This window comes from Nomascus leucogenys, chromosome 17 (genome assembly GCF_006542625.1).
Source record: "Nomascus leucogenys isolate Asia chromosome 17, Asia_NLE_v1, whole genome shotgun sequence".
NCBI lineage: Eukaryota > Metazoa > Chordata > Mammalia > Primates > Hylobatidae > Nomascus > Nomascus leucogenys.
In genome coordinates, this window is record NC_044397.1 from 23,587,654 (window position 1) to 23,611,747 (window position 24,094).

At 37.9% G+C, this 24,094-nt stretch overlaps 1 protein-coding gene and 1 pseudogene across 5 annotated transcripts in view; both read right to left on the reverse strand.

Annotated features, from left to right (window-relative positions):
* GALNT13 (polypeptide N-acetylgalactosaminyltransferase 13) overlaps positions 1 to 24,094 on the reverse strand; it is a 595,812-nt gene that overhangs the window by 172,572 nt on the left and 399,146 nt on the right. The window lies entirely within an intron of this gene.
* LOC105737689 lies at positions 8,326 to 9,240 on the reverse strand (annotated as a pseudogene).

The following is a 24,094-nucleotide window of genomic DNA, read 5'->3' on the forward strand; positions in this document are numbered from 1 at the left end:
CATATGTAGCCAACAACGGCAAGCCATCATCAAACTTATCAGAAAAGACCTGCCGTTTTTCTAGCCTTCCTATTTGACCCTACCCACTGGGGAAGGCAACTCACAAACCCCTGCCCTCTCTCATTCCAAGCTCCTCTTTCATCATGGGCCTAGGGAGAGAAGAGAATGTGAGCTATGTGTGCCTATAAAAATCAAGGCTTTACAGTGGACATTAGAGTTTTCTCTAATGGCTGGGCATGGTTCTTCACACCTGTAATCCTAGCACTTTGACACCTGAGGTCAGGAGTTTGAAACCAGCCTAGCCAACATGGTGAAACCTCGTCTGCACTAAAAATAAAAAAATAAAAAATTAGCTGGGCACATGGTGGCAGGTGCCTATAATCCCAGCTACTTGGGAGGCTGAGGGAGGAGAATCACTTGAACCTGGGAGGCAGAGGTTGCAGTGAGCCAAGGTCATGCCGCTGCACTCCAGCCTGGGTGACAGAGAGAGACTCCATCGCAAAAAAAAAAAAAATAAATAAATAAAAAGAATTTTCAATAATGAAAAGTGATTACAAAGCTATAAAATCAGTGCTAAATAACATTAAGGACTGAAAATGAGTATTCTTCAGAGCATAAAAGCAATAATTGGGAAAAAAAGCCATTTTAAACTGTACTCCACTAAATTCAGACTAAGCCCTGTTTAATATGAACTACTGACTGACAGTTGTCTTCAGGACTCTCCATTTGCCTTTTTACAAATGTGGATTAGCACTATGGTTGTGTGAGTTAGATGCACAGGGCTCTTTATTTCCACTCTGTTGCTTCTCGGTCCTCCCATAGCTTGTGGGTTTATTGGTTCTCTGCCAATATCAGGGCTCTGAATATAATACTACAAAATATGCCAAGTTGGCAGTTGAAAAAACTGCAGTAGCCAGGAGGCCACTCTGACCTTCTCCCACCTTTCTACCCTGAAGTATAGCCATAAAGAAATTCTCTGACATACTTTTCCTGAAAGAAGATCATAAGACTCTAGTTTCAGAGGGGTTCTGCCTTACATTTGCAGGACAAGAAGAATCTGAACAAACAGACCTTGCTAAGTGCCCCGCCTCCTTTAATTCCATTAGATCACACTTAATTTTTGTCCAATCATACTTCTATATGACTGTCCATTCTTCTTGGATCCTAAGGATAAAAGTGTCATTGAGTTATGAAACAGACGCCTAAGGATAAAAATTCTTGGATCTTTAGGTCTTCATTTCTGAAGGCTCTCATTTGACATTAAACTTGGGTTAAATAAATTTGTCATGATTTCCTTTTGTGAATCTGTCTGTCTTTTGTATAAGGGTGTCAGTCATAAACCTTGTGACAGGCAGGGAAAAGATATTGTTTTGTTTTCCCCTACATCCTGAACGTGCACACAGAACAGGAAATGAAATCTGGTTTGAAATCTTTTAAAGTAGGGTTCCAATGGTCTCACTCCTTTCCATCTTAATTGGCAAAGATAAGGATATACGGAAGTTCAGATTTTATGTTATTCTCCTGACATGTAATGACATTTTTATGTACATATACAGGTATAATGCTGCAAGCGTTGATATCTGTAAGACAAGGAAAACCTGTCTGACTCTGATTCTCACAGATAAAGGCATTTCTTAAATATATTGAGGATAGATACAAAGAAGTGGTAGCAACTGTTCCATAACTCAATGGATAGTGGCTCATGTTTTGCCTGTGTGCCATAGGCTACTGACTCTTGAAATAATGTGAGTGCTTCTCCCATCAGCCATCTGTGCTCACAGAATGTGTAGATAAATGCTGATATTGCATTTCCTAGGTAAAGCGTCTCCTCAAAATTTGCATAAAAATAAAAAGATTAAGGTAGAAATGCATAACACTATGCATTTATTAGGCTAATATCTACTCATAGTAATACTAAGTTAATACAAGAATAAAACATTTAATTTATGAAATATTGACCAGATAAATGTAATATACTTAGACTCCAGGGTAATGTGAAAAAAATAAATGTTAAAGCAGAAAGAACTCAAATTGAGTGGCGTCCACAATGACTACATGGATAATTTCCTTTCTTGTACCCTCAACATTTTAAAAGGAAGTGAGAAAAGAAAGAAGGAACATTACGACCCAGTCATTAAGAACTTGGGCTATGAAATAAGCAAACGGAATTTTTCTACAGGCTCTGTCACATACTATGTATACTTGTGAAAATTACTATTTAAGTCTTCAAGGTCTTAACTTTCCCAATGGAAAGTGGGAATAATAATGACTACTTCCAAGACTCTAATAAGATTTTATGTGTAAAGAAACAAGGAACTATGCCTGACACTTGATATGGGATGAAGTAAAATGATACGTGGATATTATTTAACTTTTATTGCCATAATTTCTCAGGGAAATCAACATCTATAGATTACTAGCTGATTCTTGCTTTTTAAAAAGAATTTTATTCAGGTCTTAAAAATGTTGTTTCTTTAAAATTACAACATCAATGTCCAGGAGTTATGTACACTGTGTGGAGTCTAAAATAGTAGTCTATTAGCTTCTAATTAGAATACTGCATTTTATTCCCTGAAATTATTTTACAATGTCTGAACAAACTGTATAAGCTGAATAAAACATGATGTCTCATTCACATGAACAAGTGATATTGAATTACTTTGTATCACTGAGTATATCAGATTGTTATTTTCTAGGCTTTCAACAGATTAATATTTTATATTTTATCTCTTTCAAGTAAATTTGACCATGTATACAATATAAACTATCCTATTATCCACAGGGAATTAAAGCTTGTCTTTGTTCTCAGATATTTTTATAAATGTCTTATGATGGAGAAGGTTCTTAATCAAAATGTAAAATGCCCATTGCTCATTTGATAATCTACTCTATTTCCCCTGCTGGAGACAACCAACATACTTCATCTTTTTCATGGTTTTTGGCACCTACATCAGTGACATTTTAATTAAAGTTCATAAACTTCATAAGCTCCACTTTGCAATCTCAGTTCTAGTGCTACTATTGTTTCTAATTTTACAGCTGTTGTACCAAATTCATGCAGCTGCTTGTTTTTATATTAATCTTTATCTTTCCCCTAACCCATAAACATACTATCTCTGGCACGAAGTTATCCTTTAATATAGTCTTATTGAAAACAAACAATAATGGAGACCATATAGCACAATGATTACGAGTAGAGGCTATAGCTCCTGATATTATATCCTAGCTCTGCAACTTACTAGCTGAGTGACCTCAGTTATGTCATTTTTCTGTGATATGGGTCTCAGATAATAAAATGAAACTAGAAGAATCTAGCCCAGCAACCCTGGTAAAAGAACATTGTTATGAGGATTAAGGCAAACTAATTCACATAAAGATACTTAGCTTTTATTTGGCAAATGAATTGGAATGGAGTAAATGAGTGATTTATTGAGGACTTATTGCAACAATCTAGAACAGAGATGATAATGACTTTGCCCAAGGTGATGGCAGTGAAATAGAGAGGAATTTAATAACTTGACACAATTTGGGAAATTAAAATTATGAAATAATATATGAGGGTATGTCAGCAACACGGTGAAAGAGCAGGCTCTGGGCTACCTCTTATCCCACAGACACATCTAGTATACACCTAAACATGAGTCAATTCTCTCCAAGAGAAAGCCAAAATCCAGATGAAAGACCCGTACATGCCAGACTACCAAGAAATACTCACATCAAAATGGATATTGAAAGCAGAAATACACTCATACACTAGCTACAACCTGAGCACAGTCTTACAATTGAGAAGAAAAATCTCTACTACCAGCTTCTTCCTGAGGGGTAAGGGGCTTGCTTGTACAACACATAAAGTGCCAACTTTTGCAGTCTTTACAGAGGGCTCAGCTCTTCAGTCACCATGCTTGATGAACCACAGGGAGAGGGCATCAGAAGATTTATCTCAAGCATAAAAGGGGGAAAAAAAAAGGTTTGAATCACATCGAGAGGTGACAACGTGCTAGCAGCCCTCGCTTGCTCTCAGCACCTCCTCGGCCTTAGCCTCAGTGTCCACTCTGGCCAGGCTCAAGGAGCCCTTCAGCCCGCCACTGTGCTGTGGGGGACCCTGTCTGGGGCTGGCCAAGGCCAGAGTCAGCTCCGTCACCTCGCCAGGTGTGGAGGGAGAGGTGCAGGCAGGAGCTGGGGCTGCACGCAGCGCTTGCGGGCCGGCCTGGGTTCCGGGTGGGCATGGGCTCCGTGGGCCCCGCACTCAGCGTGGCCAGCCAGCACCTGCTGGGCTTGATTGGGGGATGAGCTCTCTCTGGGCTGCCAGAGTGCCCAGGCTGGGTGCCGCAAAGTCCCCCAGTGAGTGCCATTGAGAGGTGAAGCCAACTGGGCTTCTGGGTTGGGTGGGGACTTGGAGAACTTTTCTGTCTAGCTAAAGGATTGTAAATGCACCAATCAGCACTCTGTGTCTAGCTAGAGGTTTGTAAATGCACCAATCAGCACTCTGTGTCTAGCTAAAGGTTTTATAAACACACCAATCAGCACTCTGTGTCTAGCTAAAGGTTTTGAAAATGCACCAATCAGTGCTCTGTGTCTAGCTAATCTGTTACGGACTTGGAGAACTTTTGTGTCTAGCTAAAGGATTGTAAACGCACCAATCAGCACTCTGTCAAAATGGACCAATCAGCTCTCTGTGAAACAGACCAATCAGCTCTCTGTAAAATGGACCAATCAGTAGGATGTGGGTGGGGCCAGATAATGGAATAAAAGCAGGCCACCCAAGCTAGCAGCGGCAACCTACTCCCGTCCCTGTCCACACTGTGGAAGGTTTGTTCTTTCGCTCTTCACAATAAATCTTGCTGCTGCTCACTCTTTGGGTCCATGCCGCCTTTATGAGCTGTAACACTCACCGGGAAGGTCTGAAACTTCACTCCTGAAGCCAGTGAGACCATGAACCCACCAGAAGGAAGAAACTCTAGACACATCCGAATATCAGAAGGAATAAATTCCGGACACACCACCTTTAAGAACTGTAACACTCACTGCAAAGGTCCGCAGCTTCATTCTTGAAGTCAGTGAGACCAAGAACCCACCAATTCTGGACACAACATGAGCCCTCCTAGCAGCTATAGCACTGAGGATTGGCCCAGCTTCTAAATTCCCCCAAATTTGGTCTCAGGCTTTCCCATCAGCTTCCTGTGGTTCTGGCCTTTTAACAAGCCAGTATCTGGGAACCTACATAGCAAATAAAGAATAAGCCTTCTCTAGCTTAAACAGAAAGGAAGGCATGTCCTGTATGTACTTTCTTCTCTGGCTTGCTCCTAAGATAAATTCCTGTAATCTCAGTCTACCCCGGCAAGAGAGATGTAAAAGTTCTGCTTGCTTTAACAGGAGAGTGGGCATGCCCCTTGCTTCCTTCCTTGGCTTGCTTTTGAGATAAATTTCTGCAATCTCTCATTAGAGAGAGACTGGGGGACCTCTTCATTCCTGATTGGAAAAGTAGGCATTCCCTGCACCTTCTTCCCTGCTTTGTTTCAGTGATAATTCTGGACTACACTCTTCCCCTGCTAGGAGGGTGTGAGACTTCCACTTGTTTGAATGGGAGAGTGGGCTCTCCCTGCATATTATTCCCTGGCTTGCTCCAGCAGTAAATCTAGATATGCAGACTCTCACTGGGAGTAGCTTCTGCATGCATTGAGTGCCCCAACTTTTATATAGCCTTTACCCAAGGGAATGGCTCCTAAATCACCTAGCTATGGGAGTTGACAAAGCTCTGCACTCCTGAGTCTCCTAGACCACAGGGAACAAGAAAAGACTTTTAAACTTGGAAATATTCAGCATCTCTCTCACTAGACTTAAAGTGAGCATTCTGATTATGAGCAGAGGCAGCTGTTTCAGACTGTCTCCTTGGTGAAGGACAGAATAAGTGGGACAAACTTTGGCTCTCAGCTTCTCTGCAAGAAAATAAGAAACTGGAACACACATCTAACAATGTAGCCTCTCTAGCTGAATCCCAAGAGACTGGGTGCTATTCCAACTCTCTCAAGGCAGTAGCATGACTTGGCAATCACGAATTTCTTGGGGATTGATATGCTTTGGCTGTGTCCCCACCCAAATCACATTTTGAATTGCAGCTCCCATGATTCCCATGTGTTGTGGGAGGAACCCAGTGGGAGGTAATTGAATCATGGGGGTGGGTTTTTCCCATGCTGTTCTCCTGAAAGTAAGTCTCATGAGATCTGATGGTTTTATAAAGGGGAGTTCCCCTACACAAGCTCTCCTGCCTGCTGCCTTGTAAGATGTGCTTTTGCTCCTCCTTTGCCTTCTGCCATTTTGTGAGGCTTCTCCAGCCATGTGGAACTGTAAGTCAATTAAACACGTTTCCTTTATAAATTACCTAGTCTCAGGTATTTCTTTATTAGCAGTGTGAGAATGGACTAATATAGTAAATTGGTACCATCACAAGCCTGGAGACTTAGGATGAAAAAATTTTTCATAGGCCAGCCCAGGGCATTATTGCTTTATGCAGTCTTGGGACTTGGTGCTCTCCATCCCAGCCATGGCTAAAAGGGGCCAATGTAGAGCTCAGATTGTTGCTTTAGAGGGTGAAAGCCCCAAACTTTGGTGGCTTACACATGGTGTTGGGCTTGTGGGTGCAAAGAAGTCAAGAATTGAGGTTTGGGAATCTCTGCCTAGGTTTCAGAGGATGTGTGAAAATGCCTGAATGTCCAGACAGAGGTATGCTGCAGTAGTTCAGCCCTCACGGAGAAACCTCTTGCTAGGGCAGTGTGGAAGGGAAATGTGGGGTGTGAGCCCCCACACAGAGTCCCCCCTGGGCATTGTCTAGTGGATCTGTGAGAAGAGGGCCACCATCCTCCAGACCCTAGAATGGTAGATCCACCAACAGCTTGCACCATGTCCTGGAAAAGCCAAAGGCACTCAGTGCCAGCCTGTGAAAGCAGTAAGGAGTGGGGCTGTACCCTCTACCTTGCAAAATCACAATGGTGGAGCTGCACAAGACCATGGAAACCCACCTCTTGCATCAGCAGGACCTGGATGTGAGATACGGAGTCAAGGGAATCATTTGGGGGCTTTAAGATTTGACTGCCCCACTGGATCTCAGACTTGCATGAAGCCTGTAGGCCTCTTCATTTGGGCCAATTTCTCCTATTTGGAACAGCTGTATTTTCTGAATGACTGTACCCCCATTGTATTTAGGAAGTAGTTAACTTGCTTTTGATTATACAGGCTTATAGGCAGAAAGGACTTGGCTTGTCTCAGATGAGACTTTGGACTGTGGACTTTCGAGTTAATGCTGAAATGAGTTAAGACTTTGGGGGACTGTTGGGAAGGCATGATTGGTTTTGAAATGTGAGGACATGAGGGGCTCACATTTGGGAGAGGCCAGAGGTGGAACAATATGGTTTGGCTCTGTCTCCACCCAAATCTCATCTTGAATTGTAGCTCCCATGATTCCCACATGTTGGGGGAGGAATCTGGTGGGAGATACTTGAATCATGGGAGTGGTTACCCCCATGCTGCTGTTCTTGTGATAGTAAGTCTCATGAGAGCTGATGTTTTATAAAGGGGCATTATCCTACACAAGCTCTCTTTCCTGCCTCCGTGTAAGATGTCACTTTCCTCCTCCTTTGCCTTCCACCATGATTGTGAGGCCTCCCCAGTCATGTGGAACTGTGAGTCAATTAAATCTCTTTCCTTTATAATTACCCAGTCTTGGGTATGTCTTTACTAACAGTGTGAGAATGGACTAATACAGGGACCAATAAAAGCAAAGCAGATTGGACAAACAAAGTGTCTTGAGGCACCTAGAATCTCCAGCTATGCTAATTGGAAGGAACATCTCCAACACAAGACCAGTCTAGCAAGACTAGGAGAGGTGATTCTTTTATGTAAGGTACTGAAGCCCACAGAGTCAAGGAAAATGAATAGGAAAATATGAATCAAATAAAAGATAAGATAAATCTCTAGAAGCCAACCCTGATGAAATGGAGACATAGAATTTACTCTATAGGCAGTTCAAAAGAACAGTAATAAAGATGCTCACTGAAGTGTGGAGCACAACACATGAGCAAACTGAACATTAAAACGGAGATAGGAAATATTGGAAAACACCAAACGGGAATTATTGAGCTGAAGAATATAATAATAACAATTCAAAAGAGGGGTTCAACAGCCAAGTAGAACAAGCAGAAGATGGATTGATGAACTAGAAAACAGGTCATTGGAAATCATCCAATCTGGGGTAGGGGCAAAAGGAAGCATTGTTAAGAATCACTGGGCTGTGGTCCAGTTGGCCCTCAGAGGTAAAGGCAGGGTGGGCCCTCACTGGGGCAGCTGGAGGAGCACGGACTGCCCCACAGGCAGGTAGGTGATGTTCTCAGAGTATAAGAGCTGGTATGCAATGTCTCGCAGCTTCCAGCTTACACAGCTCAATCAGGCTGTCCCCGCCGTGGCCAGTGAGTTGGGGATCAGCTCTGCTGTCTTGGAGTTGCCATTGGCAGAGATGATGGCTGCCTTTTTCTGATGCTCAGCCTTTTCCACCACAAATCTGGCCCTCTCTGCTTCCTGCTAAGCCAATTGTTTGGCTTCCACCGCTTCTGTGAACTCCTTCCCAAAGGTCAGAGGTGTCAAGGACATGCCATCCAAAGGTGGCTGCTTGCCCAAAGGTGGGTGGATGAGCCCAAAGATGACCTGTAAGGTCATCACTCACCTGCCTAGAGACCAGCTCTCTTTGGGTGAACACTTCTCCTGCATCAAAGTGAGCCACCACTGACTTGAGGGTCTTGGTAGTGATGGATGGCAGCACACAGTCATTGTAGTCCTCTCTGATGCTGGTGAAGATGTGAGCAAACTGGCTAGCAACAGGCCAGAAGAGGATATAAAGTGTGATGTTGACATTCTGTAAGTCTTTGCTACCAGTGATGACTGGCACATTACGTGGTCAAGAACATCAGTTAAAGAAAATTGGTTTCTGTACCCATGGCATGAGAAAGTGAGTCCCTTCCTGTACCACAATGTCCTGTATGCCACAGAATCAGTCAAAGATGGCAGCTCTGTGTCCAGCATCCACACTGTATAAGGCAGAGTTCACCACGCCTCCTACAACAGCTATAAGGCCAGGCCAAACTTGCTAATAGACTCAAACACGCTGGCAGCCATGTTTCCTTCTGCTGGACCCTCTCATACCTGCTTCCACTCTGACCACATTTTTATATATTTTTGTTTCTACTTAGGGGTATTTTTTCCTTTAGTTTGAAGAACTCCTTTTAGTATGTCTTGTAAGGCATGTCTAAATGCCAAAATGAAGAACCCAAAGCACATGATCATCTGAGTAGAAGCAGAAAATTTTTTTTGACAAATTCAATATCCCTTTATGTTAAAAACTCTCAAAAAACTAGGTATAGAATAAATGTACCCCAATACAATAAAAACCATGTATGATAAGGCCACAGCTAATATCAGACTCAACAGTGAAATGCTGAAATCTTGTCCTTAAGGTCAGCAACAAGAATGCCCAATCTTGCCACTTATATTCAACATAGCACTTGAAATCCTAGCCAGAGCATTTAGGCAAGAATAAGCTACAGACATCATATATGAAAAGAAGAAGTGAAATTATCTCTGTTTGCTGATGACATGATCTTATATGTAGAGAGCCCTAAAAGCTCCACCAAAAAAACTGTTAGAACTGCTAAACAAATTTGTAGGTTACAAAATCAAAATACAAAAATCACTGGTATTTCTACACATTAATAATGAGCTATTTTAAAAAGAAATGGAAAATAACAATCCTATTTACAATAACATAAGAAATACTTATGAGTAAATTTAGCTACGGAGGTGAAAGATGTGTTTATTGAAAATTATAAAATGTTGATTAAAAAATTGAAGACATAGATAAATAAAAATATATCCCATGGTCAGGTTATATTGGTAGAATGTTCATATTACCTAAAGTAATCTACAGATTCCATGCAAAACCTATCAAAATTGCAATGTTATTTTCACAGAAATATAAAAAATAATCCTTAAGTTCATTTGGAAGCAGAAAAGACTCTGAATATCCAAAGCAATTTTGAACAAAAAGAGCAAAGCTTGAGCATCACATTTCCTGATTTCAAAATACACTATAAAGCTATTATAAATCAGAAAAGCATGGGACTGGCATAAAAACAAACACATAGACCAGTAGAACAGAATCAAAAGCCCAGAAATAAACCTAAGTATTTATAAATTGATTTTCAACAGAAGTGGCAAGAACACATAACGAGGGAAAGAGAATGTCTTTAATATGTGATGTTGGGAAAACTTGATATCCACATGCAAAAGAATAAAACTGTGCTATTTCACACCATATACAAACATCAACTCAAATTGGATAAAATATAGACTTAAATATAAGACTTGAAACTGTAAAGTTCCTCAAAGAAAACATGGAGAAACAACTCCATGATATTAGTCTGGGCAATGATATCTTGGCTAGGACTCCAAAAGTATAGGCAACAAAAGCAAAAAGAGACAAATTAAATTGCATCAAAGTAAAAAGCTCTTGCATAACAATGGAAACAACAGAGTGAGGAGACAACTCATGGATTGGGAGAAAATATATGCAAACCATGTCTGATAAAGAGCTAGTATCAAAAATAAGGAATTCAAACAACTTAACAGTAAAAATACTAATAACCCAATTTCAAAATAGGCAAGTGATCTGAACAGATAATTCTCAAAAAAAGATACGAATCACTAACATATATGAAAAAATGTGCAACATCACTAATCATTAAAGACATGGAAATTAAAACCACATGAGATATCACCTCACATCTATTAGAATGGCTATTATAAAAAAGATGAATGATAATAAGTGTTATATTTCAAAGTTATTCTCCAACTCCTCATTCTCCACATTAGAATGTGGAGAAAAGGGAACCCTTGTACACTGTTGGTGGAAATGTATATTTGTACAGCTATTTTGGGAGATAGTTTGATGGTTCCTCAATAAGCTAAAACTGGAATTACCATATGATCCAGCAATCCCACTTCTGGGTATATATTCCAAGGAATTGAAATCCATATATGAAGGAGATATCTGCATTCTCATGTGGATTTCAGCATTACTCAGAATAGCCAAGATACAGATGCAACCAAAGTACCTGCCATCAATGGCTAGATGGATAAAGAAAATGTGAGATATATATATATACACACACAATATATATGATATATATTATATATTATATTATATATGATATATATTATATATTATATTATATATTATATATGATATATAATATATATTACATATTATATTATATAATATATATGATACAATATATCATATATATTGTGTGTATATATATATCTCACATTTTCTTTATCCATCTAGCCATTGATGCATATATATACACACTATATATGATATATATTATATATTATATTATATATTATATATAATATATATTATATGATATATATTATGTATCATATATAATATATATTATATGATATATATTATGTATCATATATAATATATATGATATATATTATATATCATATAATATATATATGATATATATTACATATCATATCATATATCATATCATATATTATATATGATACATAATATATATAATATAATAATATATAATATATAATAATATATAATATATAATAATATATAATATATATAATATAATATAATACATATATGATATGATATAATATATAATATATATCATATATATTGTGTGTATATATATATGCACAATGGCATGTTACACAGCCGAAAAAAGGAAGGGAATTATGTTATTTGTGATAAGATGGATGGAACTGGAGCACATTATGCTAAATGAAATAAGCCAGGCACAGAAAGATAAATATTTTACAAATTCACTTACATGAGGAATCTAGAAGAGTCAATCTCATAGAAAGAGAAAGTAGATTACCAGGAATCGGGGAGAGATGGGGAAAGAGAAGATGTTGGTCAAAGGATAAAAAACTTCAGTTAGACTGGAAGAATAAGTTTTAGTGATCTATTGCACTGCAGGGTGACCACAGTTAATGATGATGTATTTTATATTTCAAAATTGCTTAAATAGTATAATTTTAACATCTCATCACACATATAAAAATAAGTTGGGGAGGTGATGGATATGTTAGTTGACTTGATTGGCTCTTTCTATAATGTATACATAGATATAACAACACAATGTATCTTACAAATATACACAGTTATTATGTGTTAATTACAAATAAACATAAAAATAAAAGAATATATGTACTTTCCCTTCCCTATTATGTCCTCCCTATTAGGCACAGCCCACATTTGTATTCTTCCTATAAACAGTTTTTGACTATGATAGTTTTCATTTATCTCAAATTTTCACTGATTTATAGAACTTACTATCTATCTACCTCTGTATCACCCCACTGAGTTCTCAATTCTATAGTTTGTCATCTAGATAAATGTTCATGTATATGTATGCGGATGTGAGGATGTGTGTATGTGTGTGTGTGTATGTGTGTGTGTGTATATGTGTGTGTATTTTGTATATATTAGCCTTATAGCCCCACTCATGTTATCTCTTTAAGAAAAAGCATCACTGGCCGGGCGCGGTGGCTCACGCCTGTAATCCCAGCACTTTGGGAGGCCGAGACTGGCGGCGGTTCACGAGGTCAGGAGATTGAGACCATCCTGGCTAACACGGTGAAAACCCGTCTCTACTAAAAATACAAAAAATTAGCTGTGCGTGGTGGCGGGCGCCTGCAGTCCCAGCTACTCGGGAGGCCGAGGCAGGAGAATGGCGTGAACCCGGGAGGCGGAGCTTGCAGTGGGCCAAGGTCGCGCCACTGCACTCCAGCCTGGGCAACGGAGCGAGACTCTGTCTCAAAAAAAAAAAAAAAAAAAGAAAAAAGAAAAAGCATCACGTTTCTACATTATGAAACTGAAGTATAATTTTTTTTTTTTTGAGACGGAGTCTCGCTCTGTCGCCCAGGCTGGAGTGCAGTGGCGCGATCTCAAAGTATAATTTATATACAGTAAAAAAATCAGAAATTAAAGATACCATTCTCTCAGTGTTTGCAAAGTCTAAAAAAAGTTTAGCTCATATCAGTGCTCAATAATAATTGATCATTCATCTATTAATATTGATAAAGAAAAATCAGAAAAATTACACAAGGCACACAAAATGTATCTACCATGTAATGGAATCGGGAAAAACAGCTGTTATTTTCTCAATTTTGGTAAACGGAAAACTTGAAGATACTGGTGACTTAATTTTCAAAATATTTTGTTCCATATTCCTGTTTGCTTCAAAAATATTTAAAAAATCCCTGTCAGTATATCAACTCTCCACTTTCCATATATTCAAGTAGCCTGATGACAAATCCTGTAATTCTTAGAATTGAAACAAAGTCTAAAAAGGCCTTCATTGAGATGCTGAAGGCACTATGATCCTTGATAAACTGGCATGCACAAACACAAAAGGCATGAAAGTCATTCAAATGGAACAGGCATAAAGGTTACAGTAGGTATTTTCTCTTCATTCTTGATATGAAACTTGCCACTTTTTCTTCATTGTCATTTTGATTGAGAGAATGCCTTCTTAGTTGTTTGGTTGACTCTTGACCTATTTTTAAATTCACAGTGTAATCTAGATTTATGTTACTTGGGAGTGGTGGCTAGAGTTGAAGTCTGATGTAATGATAACATCTCAAGATGAAGATTTTTCTACATCAAGTTATTGTAGCTTTAAGTGGTCACCTGCCAGAAGCCACAGGGAGATTCAACACACCTGAGGATTCTTTCCAATACTTGATAATTTAATGTTTTTTTTTAAACAAAATATTTTGCATGGAAAATAAAAAAAGCATCACATTTAAAATTGGAAAGCTGCGTTCTGTTCTTGAAATAGACAAAAACTGATTGTAGAATTCGGAACAAGTCATTTAATCTGGAGAGTCCTTAGCAAACTCACATGCAGAAGAAGAGGGAATGAGGTTGATGATGGCTTTGTGTTTTTGGCCATATATTTATGATTTAGATTAGTCTTTTTACCTAGGGTACACAAACCACTTGTAGAGATTATATTTTTAGATGGGAATGATATAACCCTCCGAAATTGAAATAAAATGTTTCCTACTTAAGCAAGCTTATTTTACTTTAGTTGTATTAAAAGAACATAATAAAAATATGATTCTATGAACAAGAGAAAGAATAAAGGAGCTGAGACTATAAAACTTACCATGAGGCAATAAATGTGTTTTTCCCCCTCAAATACGGGAATTCCTCTCGTTTAGAAACCTCACAGATGTTTTAAAATGAGAAAAAAATGGAAGAGCACTTTTGTTCTCCTTTAGGATAATTTTTCAGGTCATAGCCTTATTAGGGTAATTTGGAGATGTTAAAGTTGGCATTAAACGTAGACAATGCTGAGTTGAATCCATCCCATGTATTTATCCCATCAATGTCAGTTTGCTTCTAAAATGTCCAATTATCAAGTATTTTCCCTTATCAAGTACTTTCTGTCTTAATTTAGTAATGAAGTTCCTGAAAGCCCCAAATTCGAAATGATCCTTTTCATACTTACTCATTTTCTAAAGGAATTAGCAAATTGACCTTGAAGTAGGTTTTTTTAAAGGATGCCTCTCAATCATACTTTATCTTTTGCTTTTCCAAAGGCCTAGCAACTAACTTTTGAGGGAGCAGCTGGTGGGGGCAGAGTCGGGGTGTGGAAAGGGAGAGGAAAAAGTAGAGTGAAAGAATGCAAAGGTGTGTATAGACTGAATGTAGAGTTGAAGGAGAGGATGTGTTGAAGAACAAAATGTGCACGAACCAGTGTGTGTGAGAGGTATGGTGAAGTGGTGTTGATCACAGATGGAGCCTTTAATCTCATCTACCACTCCTCTCAAAACCAGAAACCCATTCCTAGCAGCTCAAAAACATAGTGAAGCTACCCTTAAAACACACATGCCAACATTTCATAATGTACAATCTACTGTCACTTTTTGCCTTTCAACAACTTTCTTTGCCTTGGAGTTTTCTGACCTTTAGGATTGATCACCACACTTTATGGCTTCTGTGTTTTCTGGGGATCAGAAAAATTGTTATATGTCATTACTCCACATCTTATTAGGGCTGCTGATATTTCAGAAAATCCCAATTGTCCTTTAGATCAACAATACAACACATGGTTCTGATTGTATTATGGCAAATCTTCCATTCTCTGTGTAAATAAAATGTATGAATATAACAGGCAAGAAATAAAAAATGTAAGTCCATCTGTCAGATATTAAAAATCCTACATAATATAAGATGGTTCTGCTTAAGAAATTAACGCTTAGGTTTTCACATTATAAACAAGCATTGCTTTTTTATGAGCACAGATTGTTTCAAATAGTAACTCATGAAGAAAGGAAACAAAAATAATATATGATACAGTAACACTTTTTCATCTTTTAATAATTAATAATTTTAAGGTATAATACATCCTGGAGGCTTTGAAAGTATTTTCAGTACATTTAAGTGATTATTAAGACAAAAGTAGAATTATTGGAATTTTTGTTTTCCTTGTTGTATAATTAAGCCTATCAACTACTCTCAACTGTGAAAAAAATTGTATGTGGATATAAATTTGAAAACTGAATGGAAAATGTGTGTGATTTCTTAAATGATATGTAGGTCAGATACTTTGCATTTTCCATTGGTCTTCTCCCATGTCTGATGATATGACTGCTTTTCAGATATCAGTAACATCTGCTGCTTCTAGCCACAGAGTGGCTCATGACAGCTGCGTGATGCTGCCCTAGAATTCATGCCAAACCAGTCCCCTTTGAATATCAGTAGACCACCTGGGTACCCAGCTGCAATATATGGCATCTCCTGCTCTTTCGCAGATGCCAGCAATACATAAAAAGAACTTGAGTGGAAAAGAAAACCTGGTAGCTCAGAAAAAGTTTTCCTTCAGTCTCTCCATCTGTAAATGTCCACCTCTCCTAACTGGAGTTACAGAATTTCAGTTGCAATTAAATTTCCTGTGTAATTTGTAAAGTGGTCATGTGTGTCCCAAATATAGAGAATTGTGAAATTGTGATAAATTTGAGGAAATAGGACAACCTGTCTCCTCCCAAGAATTTTTTCTAAGATCCTTGCTGGCATATATTCAGCAAATATATATTAGCCAATTAGTTTGTGTGTTGTCAAGCACAATGCTGGGCTCTGGGGCATAGAAAAAGAATAATAATAATACATAGCTCTCTAGTAGCTTACAGGCCAGTCTAGTTGTGAATGTCAAAACTGGGCAGATTAAAGTTAAAGTCTAGTCATCAGTTTGCATTTGACAGTAAAATAAATAAATAAACAGTCTCTCATGCCTACAAGAAGGGGACTTGAGAAGTTCTCACCCCCACCATCATCATAGACAGGATGCCTTTCTCCTGGCTTTTAATCAGCTAGAGTCATTTTGTTTCTAGTCAAGAACCTAAGACATTATTTTTTAAAGCTGTAAGTTTTGCTTCAAATAAGTACTTTCCCTAGGGGGCATATCTAAAATTCTAATGCTGTCAATGGAAAATATGAGTACCTCTCAAAACTCATCTTACAGGCACTTTTTTTTTTTTGCTATATACCGTTTGGCAAGAACCAATGTGAAACACCTAAAAATATCCATGTTAACGTCACCTCAAGTACTTATTCAAGAAACCCACAAACCTCCTAAGAAGGAAATTAACACTCTACTTTTGACAGTTTTTTAATTAAAAAAATTAATTGGTAATAGTCAATGAAGGTTACATTACACTTTAGAAGAGTAAATAAATAACCATGAAATAGCAACATTTGGCATATTACTTTGCTAACTTATCAGTCACAAACAAGGAGAGTGGAGTGCAAAGTTTATTTCTCTAGATTTGATGCTTAAAGACCAGTAAAGACAATTTCCTTGGTACATAGTACTTCAAAATGTTATTCTTGTGAAATTTAAAAGTTGCTCCATAGAGAACATCAAATGCTCATTCAAATGCTTGTTGAAGAAGCTGTGATTAATCCAAAATTTTCACCTGTTATCAAGCTCCATATAAATTCCACCTTCTCTGAAAATAATCACTTGCCTCCACTTTCCTTGAGATCAAAAAGAGCTGACCTGATTTTCTACTCATTTCTACCTTGAAATGTCTCAAATATCCTTAGTTTCTTCTTTCCATTTTAGGAAAGAAAGTCAATCCTCTTCTCTAAAGTTCACCCTTGCCCTTGGTCTCCTGAACTCGTATTAAGGGGGCACTAGACTTGAAGTCAGGAGATGTGAGTTTGATGTTTAGCCCTGCCAATTTCTAGGCACATGACAATTTATCTGAGGCTCAGAACCTTCAACTATAGAATAAGATGATAATAAGAACTAATCCAGAGTGTTCTGGTAAGGACATAGTAAAATAATGAGTGTGAAACTGCAATGTAAACTAAGTGTTACACAGATATTCTTTATTGGTATACCATTTGTCCAATATCTGTAGGTATTTATCTCATCAATTATCCCTTCCTTTTTCTTTTTAGATATCACTTCATATTTAAAAATACTTCCTTATTCATTTTTAGATATTTTACCTATATAAAATATAATAGATGATATTTTATTTTAAATTTATGATAAAATGAAATGATAGAAAATACAAAATAATTACTTTGTTCATATTTAACCTTAAAGTTACTATGATTTTTCCTTCTTATTTGCTGGCAAATGTCTTAAAAACATTTTTCCCCCACTACATGTTTTCACAATCCAATTATCTTAACATCTTATATTCCACTATCTTGACTCCATCATCTGAAACTGCTCATGAAACCTTTTTATGAGCTTACATTATTCTTACTTCTTGACTTCTCTGTAGCATTTGACACTGTTGACAATCACCATAACTTTCTAAGTTTTTGTGACATTTTATTTGTTCTTCACTGACAGTTTTGACTTAGCAATCACTTTTTCTTCTTTCTCCCACCCCTAAAGTAGGTGCTACCTAAGGACATGCCTTGCTCTTTTGCTCTCCCTATTTTCTTCCTTGGCAAATTAATCAATCCTCATACATCCATTTAATTCCTCATCCTTTGCCTCAACTCTGCAACACATTTCCAACTGCTCCTGGTACATCTTTAACTTTCCATAACTTTATAGAATCAAGAGCTTCCATTTTGTTCTCCAAATATGAAAAGAAATCTTGCAGTTACTAAGGCCTTCTCTTGTAGGGTCACAGAAATGATCAAGGAGCAGTAGTCTTCCATCAGGTCTAATTACTATCCAAATAGACCATTACAGGATTAGTGTGGGACACAGTACGCTTAAAGTTTTGTGCAGATTTTTATCTTAATTTAGGAATTCCATAAGTTATGATGTTTTTCTCAAATGCAAATAGCTTTTATTAGCCAATTAATAATATGGAATATAAAGTTGGTTGACCAACTAAAATATAGGATTTTAAAAAGTAAATACAGAATTTGGTTGACCAATTAAAATAGAGAAAAAAATATTTTGGTCAGGGATCACATATTACTAGGCTATGGAGTAAGAAAGTAAGTGGGAAAATGTTGCCAGAACTTTGATGATAGAGTAGGGCATGCAGAAATATACTATCACATGCAGGTGTATCATGGTGGCAGTACAGAAATGCTAATAATTCCAAACCAAAAATGTTTATTTCAATTTTGGCATATTTGCAGTGTAACCACATGGTTAGCTTGACAATTATAAAACATTTTTAGAATTTTTAATGCATCAAATTTGGAATTTTGAAAATGTTGTAAATATTGTTTGGTTGAATATAATTTTTAAGGGTAGTACTGAAAATCAACAGCTAGCTTTTCAATTGTACTTAATTCTCAGTAGTAATTAAGTATTGGTACTTACTACTCAATTTTTTACAGTTGGATGAAATTCTCCCCTCAACATTATCTCACACACTCAGAGTCAGTCCTAGTATCTAGAATCTGTTATTGCAGAAATTGTTCAGTCTTATTTAAATAAATCTCATAATTGGTTTCCTTTTTTAACTACATTTCTGGTTGACTAGAACAACAGTAAAACGATTGGTAGTCATGTACTGAAGATAGACATCACCAAGTGTGACAATATAATCATAGCTTAAGATGTTGCACATTTATTGCAGTCGTTACCATAGAGATTTAAATTTGGCTCTTTAATAAAAAATACATAGATTTGATTTTGAATGCATTAATTTTGACGAGCAAGGTGCAGTAGGTTTCCTAACTGAACATATACAAAAACAACAGATTTGGAATTTTGTCCTAGATGTCTTTAAGGGATCAGATATAGGTATATAAAAGTAATAGGTTCAATTTATTGAATTTTTAATAAATACTTTATTAATCCTGCCATTTAAATCTTAGTTTTATAAGATACACATGTAACGCTTTAGTACTACTTCATTCATGTAATCTTCCATAGGGAAAACAAAAGGCGGGAAATCAGATGTTCTACTCTAAACTTAGATATGCCTCAAAGAACAAAGTAGGAATATATTAGTCTGTTCCCATGTTGCTAATAAAGACATGCCCAAGAGTGGGTAAATTATAAAGGAAAGAGGTTTAATTGACTCACGGTTCAGCATGGCTAGGAAGGCCTTAGGAAATGTACACTCATGGTGGAAGGGGAAGCAAACACGTCCTTCTTCACATGGTAGCAGCAAGAAGCACCCAGCAAAAGGGGGAAAAGCCCTTTGTAAAACCATCAGATCTTGTGAGAATCACTCACCATCATGAGAACAGCAGCACTCAACTAACCATCCCCATGATTAAATTACCTCCCACCAGATCCCTCCAACATGTGGGGATTATGGGAACTACAATTCAAGATGCAATTTGGGTGAGGACACACACAAATCATATCATTCCACCCCTTCCAAATCTCATGTCATCACATTTCAAAAGCAATCATGCATTCCCAATGAGGAGGCATCTTAACTCATTTCAGCAGTAACTCAAAATCTGAACCTATTTCAGTATGAACTCAAAAGTCCACAGTCCGACAGGGCCCGGTGGTTCATGCCTTTAATGCCAGCACTTTGGGAGGCAATGGTGGGTGGATCACCTGAGGTCAGGAGTTCAAGACCAGCCTGGCCAATATGGTGAAGATGCAGATGTTGCATTTTCCGTTTCTACTCAAAATACAAAAATTAACCAGATGTGGTGGCCCACACCTGTAGTCCCAGCTACTTGGGAGGCTGAGGCATGAGAATTGCTTGAACCCAGGAAGAGGAGGTTGCAGTGAGCTGAGATTGTGCCACTGTACTCCAGCCTGCACAACAGAGTGAGACTCCATCAAAAAAAAAGAAAGAAAGAAAACAAAAGAGAAAAGAGAAAAGAAAAGAAGAGAAAAGAAAAGAAGAGAAAAGAAAAGAAAAGAAAAGCATCCACAGTCCACAGTCTCATCTGAGACAAGGCAAGTCCTTTCTGCCTATGAGCCTGCAAAATCAAAAGCAATTAGTTACCTCCTAGATACAATGCGGGTACAGGCATTGGGTAAATACACCCATTCCAAATGGGAGAAATTGGCCAAAACAAAGAAGCTACAGGCCCAATGCAAGTCCAAAATCCAACAGGGCAGTCATTAAACCTTAAGGTTACAGAGTGATCTTCTTCGACTCCACGTCTCACATCCAGGTCACACTGATAGAAGAGGTGGGCTCCCACGGCCTTGGGTAGCTCCATCCCTGTGGCTTTGCAGGGGACAGTCCCTCTCCTGTCAGCTTTCATGGGTTGGGGCTGAATGCCTGTGGCTTTTCCAGGTACACAGTGCAAGCTGTTGGTGGAGCTACCATTCTGGGGTCTGGAGGACTGTGGCCCTCTTCTCAAAGATCCACTAGACAATGTCCAGGGGGGACTCTATGTGGGGGCTTGCACCCCACATTTCTATTCCACACTGCCCTAGCAAGAGGGTCTCCATGAGGGCTCCACTCCTGCAGCATACCTCTGCCTGGACATCCAGGCATTTCCACACATCCTCTGAAACCTAGGCACAGATCCCCCAACCTCAATTCTTGACTTCTGTGAACCCACAGGCCTAACACCATGTGGAAGTGCCAAGGCTGGGGGCTTGCACCCCCTAAAACAATGGCCTGAACTGTATATTGATTCCTTTTACCCATAGCTAGAGCATCTGGGATGCAGGGCACCAAGTCCCAAGGCTGCACACAAGCAAGGAGGCCCTAGGCTCAGCTCACTACTACTTTTCCTTCCTAGGCCTCCAGGCCTGTGATGGGAAGAGCTGCTGTGAAGGTCTCTGACAAGCCCTGGAAACCTTTTCCCCATTGTCATGGTGGTTAATATTTGGCTCCTTGTTACTTATGCAAACTTCTGCAACAGGCTTGAATTTCTCCACAGAAAATGAGTTTTTCTTTTCTATTGCATCAACAGGCTGCAAATTTTTCAAACTTTTATGCTCTGCTTCATCTTAAATGGTTTGCTGCTTAGAAATTTATTCTGCCAGATACCTTAAATTGTCTCTCTCAAGTTCAAAGTTCCACAGATCTTTAGGGCATGCACAAAATGCTGCTGCTCTCTTTGCATAGCAAGAGTGACCTTTACTGCAGTTCCCAACAAGTTCCCCATCTCTGAGACCACCTCATCCTGAACTTTATTGCCCATATCACTATTAGCATTTTGTTCGAAGCCATTCAACAAGTCTCTAGGAAATTCCAAATTTTCCCACATCTTCCTGTCTTCTGAGCCCTCAAAACTCTTCTAACCTTTGCCTGTTACCCAGTTCCAAAGTCACTTCTACATTTTTGGGTATCTTTTGGGTACCCCCAGTACCAATTTACTGTATTAGTCCATTCTCATGCTGCTAATAAACACATACCCAAGACTGGGTAATTTATAAAGAAAGAGGTTTAGTTGACTTACTGTTCAGCATGGCTTGTAAGGCTTCACGAAACTTATAATCATGGTGGAAGGGGAAGCAAACATGGCCTTCTTCACATGGCAGCAGTAAGGAGAAATGCCAAGCAAGAAGTGCCAAGAGCAGCATGGGGGTAACCACCCCCAGGATTAAATTACTTCCCACTGGATCCCTTCCATGACACGTGGAGACTACAGGAACTAAAGTTCAAGATGAGATTTGGGTGGGGACACAGCCAAACTATATCAAGGAGCATAGCAGCAGAGAACTTTGTAAACTGAGAGTACACAGATTTCCAGGCCATGCTTTTCTGCTTCTTTTCACAAGACTACATATACCCTTAAATTTTTTTTTATAAATTCTTCCATGAATGTCTTAGACCACAGCAATCTTTCCCTCCTTTGAACTTAATGCACTATATATCTGCACCTTCAAATGATACCTAGAACTTAGTACATTATCAGGTGCTATTTGCTATCTTACATACCCACACAGTGAAAGAAATCAAGAACCACACCCTGCGTATATGCCATCCACAGGGTCTACTGCAGGTTTAGGTATGTGAATATTTATATTGATTGATAGGTAAAATGAGGGTTGATTTATAGCTGGCTGATACTTAGAGGTGATCTGAAGTATAATGCAAATGTTACAAAATGTATTCAAGATAAAAAAAAGAGAAAAAACCTTCTTATATATTTAATCTATACTAGATCCATTATAACAATAGTTGTAAAATGATTTTATTATTATTTATTTATTATGTATTATTCAAATGTAAGGCTTCATCAAAATATAAACTCTTAGAAAACATCTCTTGTACATCTTTTGTAACTGTACTCGGTGTACATGCAACACTGAAAGAATGGGATACAGTTTGAGGAATGCACCATTAGGTGATTTCATTACCATGTGAACATTACAGAATGTTCTTATACAAACCTAGATGGTACGGCTTACAAACTTGAAAAGCATGTGTCTGTAATGAATGCTGTGGGCAACTGTAACACAATGGTAAGTATTTGTGTTTCTAAAAATATCTACATATAGAAAAGGTATAGTAAAAATACAGTAGTATCCTATGGGACCACCATTGTATATGTGTCGTTGTTGACCAAAACACCATTATGTAGTGTGTGATTGTATGTGGCAAATAGCTACACATTAATTGTATGCTGAACAAATCACTCATCAGTCAACCAAAACATTATTCTGAGAGGATGACTTCTCTCTTAACCCTCCCAATTCTTTAGGATATTTGTGATCCTATAGATTTGGAACAGGAGAATTAAGCTCACTTCATAGCTGCATAAGGCCTTTTGCATTTATCATTTTTTTCTATGCTGAATGTTCCCCCCCTGCAAATCCTTGCATAGATAGATGCTTCCTGTCATCTGGTATCAGCCCAAATGTCCCCTGGGAGGGTTTCTCTGACCACTCTAGGTAATGTAGTTCTCTACCCTTCATCCTCCACCTCTGTCATTCACATTTTACCTTATTTTATTTTCTTCTAGGCACTTGACTTTATCTGAAATTAACAGAATAATATTTCTGCTTACTCATTTATTGTCTATTGTCTCCCTCTAGCATAAATTCTAGGAAACCAAGACCAGGGACTGAGTATGCCCAAGAACTGGCAATCATTTTAAAATTAACCAGTAAATTCCCTGACTTAAACTTATTTGCACATTTCATTTGAATTTAATGGCAGTTGTAGCTCATTAATCAAACCCAATCTGTATAAATGCTTTTTAAAATTTTAAAGCTATTTTTTTTACAAGTTATTTACTTTAACTTTCCCTTTCCATGTAAGAAAAATGAAACCCTAATTTGTAAAATAAATAGCTAAAAGTCAATTCATGGCAGCATATATTTAGATTTAAAAGAAAGTTAAACATTTCTTTATTAGAATATTTCAGGGACATTTCAAATGTAAATCAGCAGGATAATTGACTTAATTTTCAGCACCATTTTGTTTGATTAAGCACACTTAATGGGAGGCTCTAGTGAAATCTGGCCTTAGGGGGATATGAAACTTGTCTGTTAAATAATTCTGAGCACATTAACATATAGCTGTTTTTATTGCCATAAATTCAAACGGCTGAATTTAAGTCCTTTATCTTTGGAATCAGAAAGATTATAAAGACTTTTAAGGGTAACATGCACATGGAATATCTGTTCATATGAGCAGA